Source organism: Aegilops tauschii, chromosome 1 (assembly GCF_002575655.3).
Source record: "Aegilops tauschii subsp. strangulata cultivar AL8/78 chromosome 1, Aet v6.0, whole genome shotgun sequence".
Lineage (NCBI taxonomy): Eukaryota > Viridiplantae > Streptophyta > Magnoliopsida > Poales > Poaceae > Aegilops > Aegilops tauschii.
Window position 1 is genome coordinate 244,695,221 of NC_053035.3, and position 16,155 is coordinate 244,711,375.

Below are 16,155 nucleotides of genomic sequence, written 5' to 3' on the forward strand. Positions count from 1 at the left end.
CCGGCGCTACTAATAAGGCGCTACAGCTAACACTTAGCAGCAGCGCGTGGGCGCCCGCGCTGCTGGTGTACAAGTGTAGGAGCAGCGTGCTTCGTGCAAGCTCGCTACTGCTAATAGCTGCAGCGTGCTTGGGCTGGACGCGCTACTGCTACTGTCACGCTGTTGCTAACTTTCTCCACTCGCTACTGCTAATTTTAGTAGTTTTTGTTTTTTTTCTGCATATTTGTTTTGTATTTGAACAGGCTTTATACAAGAATCGTTAGCAGATACAAATGTCATCATGATACACATACAAATGGCTGCGAGGCCACAAATGTAATCATAGCATATACATACAAATAGTCTCATCATAATCATCATCCAACACAAAATGGTATCTCATCATCATCTCGAAAATAGCGATACAAGTCTCGATTACTTGCAACTACATCATCATCCATCTAAACAATGATATACGCGAGAAGAGCTATCACTTTGAGTGAGAGCGGAACTATGCAGTACATGAGTTCGTATCCCTCTCTCGCATTAGCGTGAACCTAAACTAACTACTGCGTGTCGCTCGGAAACCGGAAACCGGTACACCTGGGCCTAACACTCCGGCCACTCGTCGTATATATACTCCTGGCGTAGCACATCTTCGCCATCGATGATCTATGCACCTGCATCGTCACATGAGTCGATGATATGCAACATATATAGTTGAGCAACAGAAAGAGACAGACTTGGCAAAAATAGAAGCAACATATCATAAGCATAAATAACAAAGTTGATTGTACCCAAAATGCCCTAACTAGAGTGATCGTCGCTAGTCGAGGAGGACGGTTTAATTACATCACAAATAAAGTTTCGTCGTGCATAACTCAAAGTTTCGTCATACAGAAAGTATGGACTAAACGAACACATTGTCATATATCGACAATCACTCCAACATGTCGTGCCATCCATCCAAGTCAGGGAGATAGTCCCCGAGCCTAGTGAAAGGCTTCAGGTCGAGACACTGAGAGGCTACCCGTGTTCGGACGTCTTCCCGCGACATTTGTCCTTCTTCGTAGAACATCCCTGTTTTTCCGACGACGTCCTTCATGATGATTTGGGCAAGTTCGCGCTGGATTTGATAGAACTCAGCTCGAAGTCGATGATCCTCGATATCTCCTACGTTCTTTGCCCATTGCAGAATATGGGCATCGCCGGATTTAGCTGACATGCGAAGGTTCTGGTGATCCCGTCTGTACTCCAGCATGTGGTGTAGGACATAGAATCCATCATTAAGAGAATCACTCGGTTGTTGGATGCAGCAGAAGTCGGTCTTATGGCCGAAGGCGGGCCTGCCATCCCTTCTCTTCTTGTCCTTGACTGTAACACCCACGATGCGGCTATATCTCCCACGTGTCGGGGCACGACTTGAAGGCATAACCGCATGATGGTTTTGTCGCAAGAAGGGTCATCTTCACACAATCCCATGTAATGAACAAGAAAGGGATAAAGAGGGTTGGCTTACAATCGCCACTTCACACAATACTTAAATAAATCATATAACATCAGAGTACACACATAGACCGACTACGGTTAAATCCAAAAGAAAAGGAAGATAACCCCAAATGCTAGATCCCCGATCGTCCCAACTGGGCTCCACTACGGATCATCAGGAAACGAAACATAGTAACGACCAAGGCCCTCATCGAACTCCCACTTGAGTTCGGTTGCATCACCTGCACTGGTATCGTCGGCACTTGCAACTGTTTTGGTAGAATCTGTGAGTCACGAGGACTCAGCAATCTCACATCCGCGAGATCAAGACTATTTAAGCTTATGGGTAGGAAAGGGGGTAATGTGGTGGAGCTACAACAAGCACTAAGCATATATGGTGGCTAACATACGCAAATGAGAGCGAGAAGAGAAGCAATGCATGGTCGAGAAGCTAGAAATGATCAAGAAGTGATCCTGAAGCTACTTACGTTCAAGCATAACACAAGACCGTGTTCTCTTCCCGGACTCCGCCGAAAAGAGACCATCACGGCTACACACGCGGTTGATGTATTTTCATTAAGTCAAGTGTCAAGTTATCTACAACCGGACATTAACAAATTCCCATCTGCCACATAACCGCGGGCACGGCTCTCGAAAGTTTATACCCTGCAGGGGTGTCCCAACTTAGCCCATCACAACCTCTCACGGTCAACGAAGGATATTCCTTCTCCCAGGAAGACCCGATCAAACTCGGAATCCCGGTTACAAGACATTTCGACAATGGTAAAACAAGTCCAGCAAGACCACCCGAATGTGCCGACAAATCCCGATAGGAGCTGCACATATCTTGTTCTCAGGGCACACCGGATGAGCAGTTCGTACATGTAACGCCCGGATAATAATGCTACAGTAATCCCACGCTAATGGTGCCACATCACCACGGTTACTTTGCTAATCTACCGTTAGATCAAACCATTTAAAAATTCAAATTCAAATTAATGTCAGCGATAAAAGTTTTTTTCAAAATTTAAAACAAAAATGTTCGGGAGGTGCCATATTTTGCATAAGTAAATACGGTGTAATAAACACATTTTTATAAAATGCCTAGATAAATTTAAATGATTTAACACAGAAAAGAAAATAAATAAAAGAAAAGAAATTACAAAAAAAAGAGAAAACCCCCTGGGCCGTGGCCCAACTGGGCCAACCCATCAGGTCCAGCCGGCCACCCACTCCCCCGGTCGCCTCCCTCCTCCCTGTTCACCCGACCCAGCGACCGCGCTCGTCGGTCGCCGCCGAACCCTCTCGCCGTCCCCGTCGGGGAAGGGATAAGGGCGACGCCCTGCATCCCCTGGCCCCACTCCCCCTCGACGCCCCCTCCCAGATCCACTTCTCCTCCCTCTCCGATCCCCTTCCCCACCTCGCCCGAACGCCACCATCGCCATGACTGCGACCTAGCCACGACCACCGTGCCCCTCCCGCAGTCCCACTGTGTCCCCGAGGATCACCGCCCTCCGCTACCTCGACTGTCGCAACGCGTGGGAGCCCGGAGCCACCGCAGCGCCCACGTCGTCACCGTCTTCCTCCTCTGCTCCGACGAGCTTCGCCGCCGATTCCGCCGCACCGAGCCCTCCTCGAGCATGCTTGAGCACATCTGCAGGAGCACTGTGAGCCCCGCCCCCTTTCCCCCTCTCCTCGCGCTTCTCTTCTTGCCCCGTAGCTGCTCCCACCGTCGTGCCCGAGCTCGTCGCCGCGGTGGTGCTCGCCGCCATTGCCACGGCTCGCAGAGTTCGCGGCCGACCACCCCGCCGTGCTCAGCACCTCCGCCCGCGCCCACTGCACGCGCCCGCTACTCCTCCCGCTCCCCCTGGCGCCGTCCTCGACGGGCCAGTGCTTCGGCCGCCGCCGCGAGCTCGTCTCCGGTGAGCTCGTCGCCTCCCGCCTACTGTCGACTGCGACAGTGGATGCGCGCGAGCACCAGCCGCCCGTAGAGCCGCTCCGTGCGGCAAGCCGTGTCCTGAAGCCCCATCGCCGTCGAGCGCCCGAAGGCCACCGCCGCCCGTGCTCCACGCCGACGCCGTTTCCGGCCGCCCCGGGGCCGGCCACCACCGCGGTTAGCTGCGGCTCGCCGCTCCCGTTCGAACGGCGTCGGCCGCGTCCATTTTGGCCGCCGAACGGCGAATCCCGACGCACGGCCGCACCCTCCGCCGCGTTTTGGCTCGCCGGAGCCAACTCCGGCGCCGGCCGCCGACGTGGCTGGCCTGGGGCCACCCCAGAGCCACTGCTAGTGGGCCCCGTGGGTCCCAGTTGACTGGGTTGACCCAGTCAACTGCTGACTGGGCAGGCCCCAGCCACTGACGTGCGGGTCCCACCGCTTAATCCAATAATTAAAACATTTTAATAATTAAAACTAATTAGTTTAGTTGATTAGACAATGACAGGTGGGGTCCAGTAGTTAACTAATCTAAATTTAGTTAGTTTAAACTTGTGTTAGTCCACTGTCTATGACAGGTAGGACCCACTGGTCAGTTTGACCTGGTCAGCCGCTCTGCTGACTGCTGAGGTCATCATCACGTCATGCTGACGTCATATTCCTTTTCTGTTAAATTAAATAATTCCAGAAAATGATTAAATCTTTAGAAAATCATATAAAATAATCCGTAACTCAGATGAAAATACTTTCTACATGAAAGTTGCTCAGAACGACGAGACGAATCCGAATACGTAGTCCGTTTGTCAGCCACACGTTCCTAGCATAGCGAACATGGAACTTTTCCCCTCCGGTCCGTCTGTCCGAAAACGTGAAACATCGGGAATACTTTCCCGGATGTTTCCCCCTTCGTCGGTATCACCTACTGCCGCGTTAGGACACACCTAGCACCGCTCATTGTCACGTCACGCATCGTCATGCTTATGTTTGCATTGTATTTACTGTTTCTTCCCCCCTCTTCTCTCCGGTAGACTACGAGACCGACGCTGCTGCTGCCCAGTCCGACTACGGAGTTGACGACCCCTCCTACTTGCCAGAGAAACCAGGCAAGCCCCCCCTGATCACCAGATATCGCCTATTCTTCTCTATACTGCTTGCATTAGAGTAGTGTAGCATGTTACTGCTTTCCATTAATCCTATACTGATGCATAGCCTGCCCTTGCTTCTATTGTTGTTACCTTTACCTGCAATCCTACATGCTTAGTATAGGATGCTAGTTTTCCATCAGTGGCCCTACATTCTTGTCCGTCTGCTGTGCTATACTATCGGGCCATGATCACTTGGGCGGTGATCACGGGTATATACTTATATACTATATACATGACACATGTGATGACTAAAGTCGGGTCGGCTCGTAGGAGTACCCGCAAGTGGATCTTTGTGGCGGAGCGACAGGGCAGGTTGACACCACCTAGGCGAGAGGTGGGCCTGGCCCTGGATGGCGACCGCGGTTACTTCAAAATAACACGCTTAACGAGTTCTTGGTATTTGATCTGAGTCTGGCCATTTGGTCTATACGCACTAACCATCTACACGGGAGTAGTTATGGGTATCCCGGCGTCGTGGTATCAGCCGAAGCTCTTTTTGACGTCAGCGACTGAGTGGCGCGTGCCGCATTGGACCGTAAGCTCGCGCTTGTATTAAGGGGGCCAGGTCTGCTTCCGGCCGCGTACGCAACGTGCAGGTGTGCATAGGGCGATGGGCCCAGAACCCTGCGCGCATAGGGTTTAGACCGGCGTGCTGACCTCTCTGTTGAGCCTAGGTGGGGCTGCGACGTGTTGATCTTACGAGGCCGGGCATGACCCAGAAAAGTGTGTCTGGCCAAATGGGATCGAGCGTGTTGGGTTATGTGGTGCACCCCTGTAGGGAAGTTTATCTATTCGAATAGCCGTGTCCCTCGGTAAAAGGATGACCTGGAGTTGTACCTTGACCTTATGACAACTAGAACCGGATACTTAATAAAATACACCCTTCCAAGTGCCAGATACAACCCGGTGATCGCTCTCTAACAGGGCGACGAGGAGGGGATCACCGGGTAGGATTATGCTATGCGATGCTACTTGGAGGACTTCAATCTACTCTCTTCTACATGCTGCAAGATGGAGATGGCCAGAAGCGTAGTCTTCGATAAGATTAGCTATCCCCCTCTTATTCTGGCATTCTGCAGTTCAGTCCACTGATATGGCCCTTTACACATATACCCATGCATATGTAGTGTAGCTCCTTGCTTGCGAGTACTTTGGATGAGTACTCACGGTTGCTTCTCTCCCTCTTTTCCCCCTTTCCTTTCTACCTGGTTGTCGCAACCAGATGCTGGAGTCCAGAAGCCAGACGCCACCGTCGACGACGACTCCTACGACACTGGAGGTGCCTACTACTACGTGCAGCCCGCTGACGACGACCAGGTGTAGTTAGGAGGATCCCAGGCAGGAGGCCTGCGCCTCGTTCGATCTGTATCCCAGTTTGTGCTAGCCTTCTTAAGGCAAACTTGTTTAACTTATGTCTGTACTCAGATATTGTTGCTCCCGCTGACTCGTCTATGATCAAGCACTTGTATTCGAGCCCTCGAGGCCCCTGGCTTGTATTATGATGCTTGTATGACTTATTTATGTTGTAGAGTTGTGTTGTAATATCTTCCCGTGAGTCCCTGATCTTGATCGTACACATTTGCGTGCATGATTAGTGTACGGTCAAATCGGGGGCGTCACAGTACAACTAAAACCAGGCCTCAAGTTTCCCCGAGGTGGCGCTGTAAAGGGCTCTAGTTTGGACCAACACTCAGAGGAGCACTGGCCCGGGGGGGTTAAAATAAAGATGACCCTTGAGTCTGCAGAACCCAAGGGAAAAAGGCTTAGGTGGCAAATGTAAAACCAAGGTTGGGCCTTGCTGGAGGAGTTTTATTCAAAGCAAACTGTCAAGGGGTTCCCATAACACCCAACCGCGTAAGGAACACAAAATCAAGGAACATAACACAGGTATGACGGAAACTAGGGCGGCAAGAGTGGAACAAAACACCAGGCATAAGGCCGAGCCTTCCACCCTTTACCAAATATATAGATGCATTAATTAAATAAGAGATATTGTGATATCACAACAATCCATGTTCCAACATGGAACAAGCTTCATCTTCACCTGCAACTAGCAACGCTATAAGAGGGGCTAAGCAAAAGCGGTAACATAGCCAAACAACGGTTTGCTAGGAAAGGTGGGTTAGAGGCTTGACATGGCAATATGGGAGGCATGATATAGCAAGTGGTAGGTAGCGCGGCATAGCAATAGAGTGAACAACTAGCAAGCAAAGATAGAAGTGATTTCGAGGGTATGGTCATCTTGCCTGAAATCCCGCTAGGAAGAAGAACGAGTCCATGAAGAATACAAACGGATGTAGTCGAACGAATCCTCACAATCGCAACGTAACCGGAACTATCAAGGAGAAGCGCAACTGGAAAGAAGCAAGCAACATAGTAAACAACCATCACATAAACATGGCATGATGCACAATCAAGCATGATGCATGTCCGGTTTAATGAGGCATGGCATGGCAAAGTGCACAAACAATACTACAAATTAAGTGGAGCTCAATATGCAACGAGTTGCATATTGACGAAACACCACATCAATTATTTAGTTCCCTCTCATTTATGTACCCAACAATATTAAATGTTGATTACCATGGCAAGAGGTGAAGCATAAGTAAACTACTATTTAGGCAAGTTTAAATGAGGCCGGAACAACAAACAACAATTCCAGAAAATCCTCATGTCCATATTTTGAATTAGCTACTGTTCTGCCCTAAATCATATTTTAAAGTTGTTAAACATCAAAATAAAGTGAACCAAGTTATTCTATGCATTTTTCTACCCCATTTACATATAAAGTTTATTTAAAATGGAGCTACGGTTATTTAGTTATGAAATAAAGCATTTTAACATGGCATTTATGCAAATTAATGCAAACAGCGAGTTAAACATTTTTAACATGGATGAAAGTTGCATATTATGAAACTAGATGAAATTCTAAGCATTTTGAATATATAAGTTGTTTTAATCCGATGCATGGTTTGTGAGATATTAAATGCATGAACATGAGGGTTTTTCTGCAAATCTGTCATCTCTGGAAAAAAATAGACAAATTCGCAGACGGGAAAAAAACAACACTAGGCTGAAACTGCTGGGTGCTGGGCTAGGGTCCTCACCATGGGCCAAGGCCCGGTTTGTGGAGATGGCGAGGCCGCCAGGGTGAGAGGAGGCACGCTGGGCTGGAGGCGCCGTTAGCCGCTGCCGCCGCTACTGCTCGCCGCTGCCCGCCGCTGTCGCGCCGCCGCCCGTCGCTGCCGCCCGCGCCGGAGCCACCGCCCCGCACCAATGCCGCCGCCTGCGCCGGATCCCGGTGCCGCCGCCGTTGACCGGTACAAAACCGCCCCGGTTCGCCGGTTCGTTCGTTTTTTTGGTTTTCGATCTAGATCGGTTTTATTTTTAGGGTTAGGGTTTTTCTCGGTTTTTCCGATCGGATCTAGTTAGCGAACGTTCACTTGAACGTCTCCGCTAGCAAACACGTTCATTCGTTTGTCTCGGGTAACGAACGTTCGTTCGCCAGTCTTTTCTTTTTCTTTTTATTTTCGTCCAGGGACCTATCCGCGATTATTTTTATCGCAGATTAGCCCCTGATCTTCAAACCCTCGCAACTTTTTAACCGTTCGTCCAAATCCAGTGAAACCAACGCCAAAATCTTCATCTCGAACCCCTCTTTCTAGTTAATCAACTTGAACATGGTTTTGACAATTTAAAATTTGGTTTCAAGCAGATTTGTGTTTGAATTTCTTTTGATCATAGTTTGAGTTTCGTAGCTCCGATTCGATTGATTCTTTTTGCAAATCGAAGCACTTCAGTTAAACTTTCAGTTTGGACTTTCTCATCTGAGTTTTACCCTTGCATATATGTTTGAGTGCTTATGTATGCTATTGTTTGTTTGCGATAGAATTCCCGGAGTTCCAAGCGTGCTACTACGAGTCTCTAGGGTTTGCGGATCGTCAGCAAGGCAAGTAACACTTTGATCATACCCCTTTGTTACCCAATTTTTATGCATTAGTTTCAACCCTCAAACATTGCATGAGTAGGATCTATTTTAACATGTGGGTCTGGGAAGTAGTTGATGAGGTAGAACCTATTGCCGTTTTATTTCAAACCTTGGGAGTTACTTCTACGTTATGCTTATATTGCTATGCTATGCTCGTAGACGTGGATTGGTTGAGCGTATCCATGACAGATGTGAGAGTTGTTAATTAATGGTTAACTTAAGGTGGCTACTTTAATACACATCTGGGTGGATTGGTTGCGGGCACCTGGAGAATCCAGTGTTGTCCTAGGATATCCCGGAGTACCCGTGTGATCATCCTATGGTTCACCACCCAGGCTCAAAGGGATCATAAGATTATTCATGCTAGAAACTTCCGTGTGCAACCACAAGCCATTATGGGCTCTGGCATAGTTGAGTATGTTGTGTGACCTCTTTCAGTGGTAGGCTAGCAGATGTAGGGGATGTAGGTGGTACTGTCTACCCAGAGTAAAGAGTTAATGCTTCTGAAAGACCGTGTCTTGGTCATCCGTTTCTCAAACACCATGTAGTGCAAGAAATAAAACGGAGGAGATCGAGTCTTGTGGGGAAAAGTGCGCAAACCTCTGCAGAGTGTACAAACTAATCATGGTTAGCCGTGTCCCCGGTTATGGACATCTTGAGTATCTGGTTCTTGAATTATTGATTTGATCTCATCACTCTTAATTAATTTGTTGTGTTATTAATACTGTTTAATTGGGATTGAGTTGGAGGAACCTTCTCAATATATTTTTGTCAACCACATGATAGTTAAATAAAATATATTCCTTTGTAGTAGGGAAAATTTGGCTTTACGCAAAACATGGTAACCATAGAGCCTCCACCAGCCATATATGCATATAGTGTTAGCATTTATCTTGTTCATTGCTCTACAGTGTTATTTTGCCAGCATATTCCATGTGCTGACCCGTTTTGGGCTGCAACGTATTATGTTGCAGACTTTTCGGACGAAGAGTAAGGTGCGCTAGGTCGTTGTCGTGCACTCAGCTACGCCGTTGGAGTTGATGGACTCATCTACCTTCGATGCTTCCGCAGTTATTTTATTTAGGTGGCCTTAAGCCATATTATTGTAATAAGTTCTCTTTTGAGACATTCAATGTAATAAGTGTGTGATTGCACTCTGTTATAAATCCTTCAAGTACTGTGTGTGTCAGCATTACCGATCCAGGGATGACACTTATGCACAGAGATTTGACCGTTTGAGGTCGGATCGCTACACCTAGGGTCCATACTTTCGCTAGTGCAATCTCTCAACACTGCTAATATAATTGGATCATATAACCATCCCTCAACGTCCAATGAAGAATCACTCCAAAGTTCAAATCTAGAGGAGAACATAAGAAGAAATTGTTTGTAGGGTATGAAGCCACCTCAAAGCTATTCTTTTCGATCAATCTATCCAATAGTTTGTACTAAAATAACCACAAGTTATCCTTTCGATCGATCTATCTAAGAGTTCGTACTAAAATAACACCATATGATACACATCAACCAACTCTAATGTCACCTAGATACTCTAATGTCACTGCGAGTATCCGTGAGTTAATTATGCGATATGCATCAAACAATTTCAGATTCATAATACTCAATCCAACACAAACAACCTCAAAGAGTGCCCCAAGATTTCTACAGGGGAAACAAGGACGAGAACGTGCATCAACCCCTATGCATAGATTACCCCAATGTCACCTGGGGAATCCGCGAGTTGAGTGCCAAAACACATATCAAGTGGATCAATATGATACCCCAATGTCATCACGGGTATTCATAGCAAGACATACATCAAGTGCTCTCAAATCCATAAAAGTATTCAATCCGATAACAATGAAATATCAAAGGGAAAACTCAATTCATCACAACAAGAAAGAGAGGGAGAAACACCATATGATCCAACTATATTAACAAAGCTCGCGATACATCAAGATCGTGCCAAATCAAGAACATGAGGGAGAGATATTAAACACATAGCTACTGATACAAACCCTCAGCCCTGAGGGTGGACTACTCCCTCCTCATCATGGTGGCCGCCGGGATGATGAGGATGGCCACCGGTGATGATTTCCCCCTCTGGCAGGGTGTCAGAACTGGGTCTAGATTGGTTTTTCGTGGCTACACAGGCTTGCGGTAGCGTAACTTCTGGTCTAGGGTTATTTCTGGGTGTTCTGTATTTATAGGATTTTTTGGCGTTGGTTTCACGTGAAGATGGGCCTCGAGGTGAGCACAACCCACCTACACACGGGCATGGGCCCGGGCACGCCCTGGTGGGTTGTGCTCTCCTACTTCATCTTCTGGTCATCCCACGAAGCTTCTAGTGCCTCTTTTGTTCCAAAAAAAATCGTCAAAAAGTTTCGTTGCATTTGGAGAACTTTTATTTCTACACAAAAAATAACACCACGGTAATTCTGCTGCAAACAGCGTCAGTCCGGGTTAGTTCCATGCAAATCATACCAAAACCATATAAAATTGTTGTAAACATGGCATGAATACTTCGTAAATTGTAGATACGTTGGAGACATATTAGCATCCCCAAGCTTAATTCCTTCTCGTCCTCGAGTAGGTAAATGATAAAAGAAACAATTTCTGAAATTGAAAGCGGAATGGTAAAGTTTGATCAATGATAATTTCAATCACTTCTCCTAGCATCATAACAGCAACTCTTTCTCATAAAACTCATCATGATAAAGTAGCAATTGAAAGCGGAATTTTTTGTTGTGGAGTGCTACCTATCATAGTCATCATATACTCTTTCTTTTGTAGCATGGATATTTGTACTTGAATGATTTAAAGCAATACTCTATAATTTGACATGAAGACGTCAATACTCAAGCATACTAACAAGCAACCATGTCTTTCAAAATATCAATGCTAAAGAAAGCTATCCCTAGCCCATTATGCTCAATCATTGATCCATTCATGAAACACACTCAAATATTAGCTACATCCAATGCACAAGTATGACAATAGTGCTCCCTAGTTGGTGCTTTATAAGAGAAGATGGAGACTCAAATAAAAATAAAAATTGCATAAAGTAAATAGATAGGCCCTACACAGAGGGAAGCAGAGATTTGTAGAGGTCCCAAAGCTCAAAGCTTAAATTGAGAGATAAAATATTTTGAGAGGCATACTTTTCCCGTCAACGAAAACGACCGAGAATTCCCAACACTTTCCATGCTAGATATATCATAGGCGGTTCCCAAACATAAAATAAAGTTTATTCCTTTTTCCACCATACTTTCACACTCCATGACTAGCCGTATCCATGGGTGCCCTCCATACCACTTTCCAAGGAATATATTATTTGACAACATAAAGTAAATTTCTTTTTCATTTTGGGACTGGGCATCCCTATTACCGCCAAACTCTCGTGCAATGACAAGTGAATAAACATTCATCTTGAGAATAACACATCTAGCAAGGAAAATATTAGCCACCCCCTGCCGCTTCATGAGCGGTACAAGCACACAAAAAGGAAATTCACTTTGAAAATTAGAGATGGCACATACAAATTTACTTAGAACAGCACGGAAATACCGCATATAGGTAGGTATGGTGGACTCATGTAACACCGACAATGCGGCTATATCTCCCACGTGTCGAGGCACGACTTGGAGGCATAACCGCATGGTGGTTTTATCGCAAGAAGGGTCATCTCCACACAATCCCATGTAATGAACAAGAATGGGATAAAGAGAGTTGGATTACAATCACCACTTCACACAATACATTAATTAAACATACATCATTCAGAGTACACACATAGACCGACTACGGTCAAATCCAAAAGAAAAGAAGATAACCCTAAATGCTAGATCCCCGATCGTCCCAACTGGGCTCCACTACTGATCAACCGGAAACGAAACATAGTAACGTCCAAGGTCTTCATCGAACTCCCACTTGAGCTCGGTTGCGTCACGTGCACTGGTATCATCGGCACCTGCAACTGTTTTGGTAGTATCTGTGCGTCACGAGGACTCAGCAATCTCACACCCGCGAGATCAAGACTATTTAAGCTTATGGGTAGGAAAGGGTAGTGAGGTGGAGCTGCAGTAAGCACTAGCATGTATGGTGGCTAACATACGCAAATAAGAGCGAGAAGAGAAGCAACGCAATGGTCATGAAGCTAGAAGTGATCAAGAAGTGATCCTGAAACTACTTACGCACAACCATAACACAAGAACCGTGTTCACTTCCCGGACTCCGCCGAAAAGAGACTATCACGGCTACACACACGGTTGATGCATTTAATTAAGTTAAGTGTCAAGTTCTCTACAATCGGATATTAACAAATTCCCATCTGCCACATAACCACGGGCACGGCTCTCGAAAGTTTATACCCTGCAGGGGTGTCCCAACTTAGCCCATCACAAGCTCTCACGGTCAACGAAGGATATTCCTTCTCCCGGAAAGACCCGATCAGTCTCGGAATCCCGGTTACAAGACATTTCGACAATGGTAAAACAAGACCAGCAAGACCGCCCGATGTGCCGACAATCCCGATAGGAGCTGCACATATCTCGTTCTCAGGGCAACACCGGACGAGCACTCCGTACAACTAAAACCAGCCCTCAAGTTTCCCCAAGGTGGCGCTGCAAAGGACTCTAGTTCGGACCAACGCTTAGAGAAGCACTGGCCCGGGGGGGTTAAAATAAAGATGACCCTTGGGAGCGCGACTCCCAAGGGAAAATTATAGGTGGTGGTGAGGCAAATGGTAAAACCAAGGTTGGGCCTTGCTGGAGGAGTTTTATTCAAAGCGAACTGTCAAGGGGTTCCCATAACACCCAACCGCGTAAGGAACGCAAAATCAAGGAACATAACACCGGTATGACGGAAACTAAGGCGGCAAGAGTGGAACAAAACACCAGGCATAAGGACGAGCCTTCCACCCTTTACCAAGTATATAGATGTATTAATTAAAATAAGAGATATTGTGATATCCCAACATGGAACAAACTTCATCTTCACCTGCAACTAGCAACGCTATAAGAGGGGCTGAGCAAAGCGGTAACATAGCCAAACAACGGTTTGCTAGGAGGGTGGTTAGAGGCTTGACATGGCAATATGGGAGGCATGACAAACAGGTGGTAGGTAGCGCAAACATAGCGATAGAGCGAACAACTAGCAAGCAAAGATAGAAGTGATATCGAGGGTAATGGTCATCTTGCCTGAGATCCCGCTAGGAAGAAGAACGAGTCGATGAAGAAGACAAACGGACGTAGTCGAACGAATCCTCACAACTCCGGAACGAAACCGAAGCTAACGAGAGAAGAAAACCGGAAAGAAGCAAACAACATGGTAAACACACAAGCATAAACATGGCATGATGCACAAACAAGGATGATGCATGTCCGGTTTAATGAGGCATGGCATGGCAAAGTGCACAAACAATACTACAAATTAAGTGGAGCTCAATATGCAACGAGTTGCATATTGACGTAACACCACATTCAAATGTTTAGTTCTCTCTCGTTTATGTACCCAACAATATTAAATGTTGATTAACAAGGCAAGAGGTGAAGCATAAGTGAACTAACTATTTAGGCCAGTTTAAATGAGGCCGGAACAACAAATAACAATTCCGGAAAATTCTCATATGCATATTTCGAATTTGCTACTGTTCTGCCCTAAACACAATTTTAATGTTTTTAAACAACAAAATAAAGTGCACCATGTTAAACTAGGCATTTTTCTACCCCATTTACATATAAAGTTTATTAAATTCGGAGCTACGGTTAATTAGTTATGAAATAAAGCATTTTACCATGGCATTTATGCAGAATTAAACAAACAGCAAGTTTAAACATGTTTAACATGGATGAAAGCAACATATTATGAAACTAGACATAATTCTAAACATTTATCATATATGAAGTATTTTAATCCAATGCACGGTTAATGAGTTATTATATGCATGAAGACTAGGGACTTTTCTGTAAAACTGCAGAACCCTTGATAAAAGCTAAATTCGCAGATCTGGGAAAAAACATGATACGGGCCGAAACTGGCTGGGCCACAACAGAGCGGAGGGGTTGGAGGGGCTGCTCACCCATGGGCTTCGGCCCGGTTCGGTGGAGGAGCTGGCAGGCCGCGGCTGGGCCTTGGAGCGCTGCGGCTGGAGAGGCCCAGGCAGTAGGGCGACGGGTCAACGACGCGGGCGAGCGGTTCTGGCGAGCTGCAGGTCGATGCAGAGAAGCAGAGGTCGGCAACAGGCCAGGTGGAGGAACTCCTGCGAGGCAGAGGCGGTGGAGACAGCGTGGAGGCGAACGGGGGCCGGGAACGACGGTTGCTGGGGCGAGCGAGGCAGAGGAGGGAACGAGCTTCTTGTCTCATGACTCCTAGCTCGAGCGCCTGAAGAAGACGAACGCGCGGCAGGAACTTGGCGCGGGCGAGAGACTTGAGGTCCAGGAGCCATGGCATCAGCGGAAGCTCCTGGTCGGAGAGGTGGCCGGCGGGCGAGGGGTTCTAGTCCGGTTACTTGCCGGACGGCGATGGCGCGAGGAGGCTCTGGACGGCGATGAGGAGTTGTGCGAGGGGAGGGGCGTGTGGCCTCGGGCGCCTGGCTGTCGAAGCAGAGGAGCAAGACGAAGTTGCAGCTCTTCGAGGCGAAGCAGGGGCGCGGTTGACGAGCTCCTGCAGAGGTGAGGGAGATCTGAGAGACGGGAGGGAGCTCGTGGGAAGGAGAAGGAAGGTAGTGGGACGACGGGGTACTGGCCTGGCCGGCTTGGTCCGACGACGACGCTCACCAGCGACGAGGTAAGAAGGAGGACGGGAAGGCTGGGGATCGAACCCCTCTCGATCTGGATCTAGGAGGGAGCGGGAGGCGCGACTGCGGCTTGCGGTGGAGATCGAGCAGAGGAGGCATGGCCTCTGGCTCAAAGAGGGAGGAGGGTGCAAGTGCTGATTGGGTGGCGCTAAAAACAAGGGGAAGATGGCGGCGGTGGTTTGGGCAGGTGGGATCCCGATGTGGAAGAGGAGTGGCGGCGGTGACGGGGAGGATGGGACAGATCTCCTAAAAATTAGGGTTGGACAGTTTATATAGGTAGGGGAATAGGGTAGGGGTTAACCTGGTCCGTCCGATCATAATCGGGTGGCCGAGAATAAATAGGTTAGGAAGTCCAAATAAGCGAACGAAGATGTTTTATAGATGTCTCGGGACGATCCGGACCCAACGGTAACGGTAGTCTGATTCGGGTTCGGGGAAGTTTCGGACACGGGGCGAGGGGTCGATGCACTATGCGAAGAGACTCCGGTTTAGGCAAGAGGGAAAACAAAGAACAAGGTTGGTCTCGGAACGGTCAACGAAAGCAAGGGGGACGCGGCAACTACGAGGGGATGCAAGTTTGAAAACAATGACGGCAACGAGTGCCGATGCAATGCGGATGATGCCATGATGAAATGCAACAAACAAATAAAACACCCGGTGACAACGGAAAACATGGAAGGCGTCTGAAGCGTCGGTCTTGGGGCGGCACAACTCATGTGGCAAAACTGGGTTTAAGGATTGTGGATGCACAAGTAGTATTCCCACTTAGTACAAATGGAGGCTAGCAAATAGATTGAGAAGCGACCAACCAAAGAACGAAAACGAT

The 16,155-nt window shown here is 47.4% G+C and overlaps 1 long non-coding RNA gene across 1 annotated transcript; it reads right to left on the bottom strand.

Moving 5' to 3' along the window:
• Positions 1 to 12,223: 12,223 nt before the first annotated feature.
• Positions 12,224 to 15,550, bottom strand: LOC109753417 (uncharacterized). Its single transcript, XR_012205855.1, has 3 exons — positions 15,279 to 15,550; positions 14,613 to 15,196; positions 12,224 to 13,822 (listed from the first exon to the last, which is right to left on the bottom strand). It is a non-coding gene; the product is annotated as an uncharacterized lncRNA (long non-coding RNA).
• Between the last annotated feature and the right edge of the window lie 605 nt (positions 15,551 to 16,155).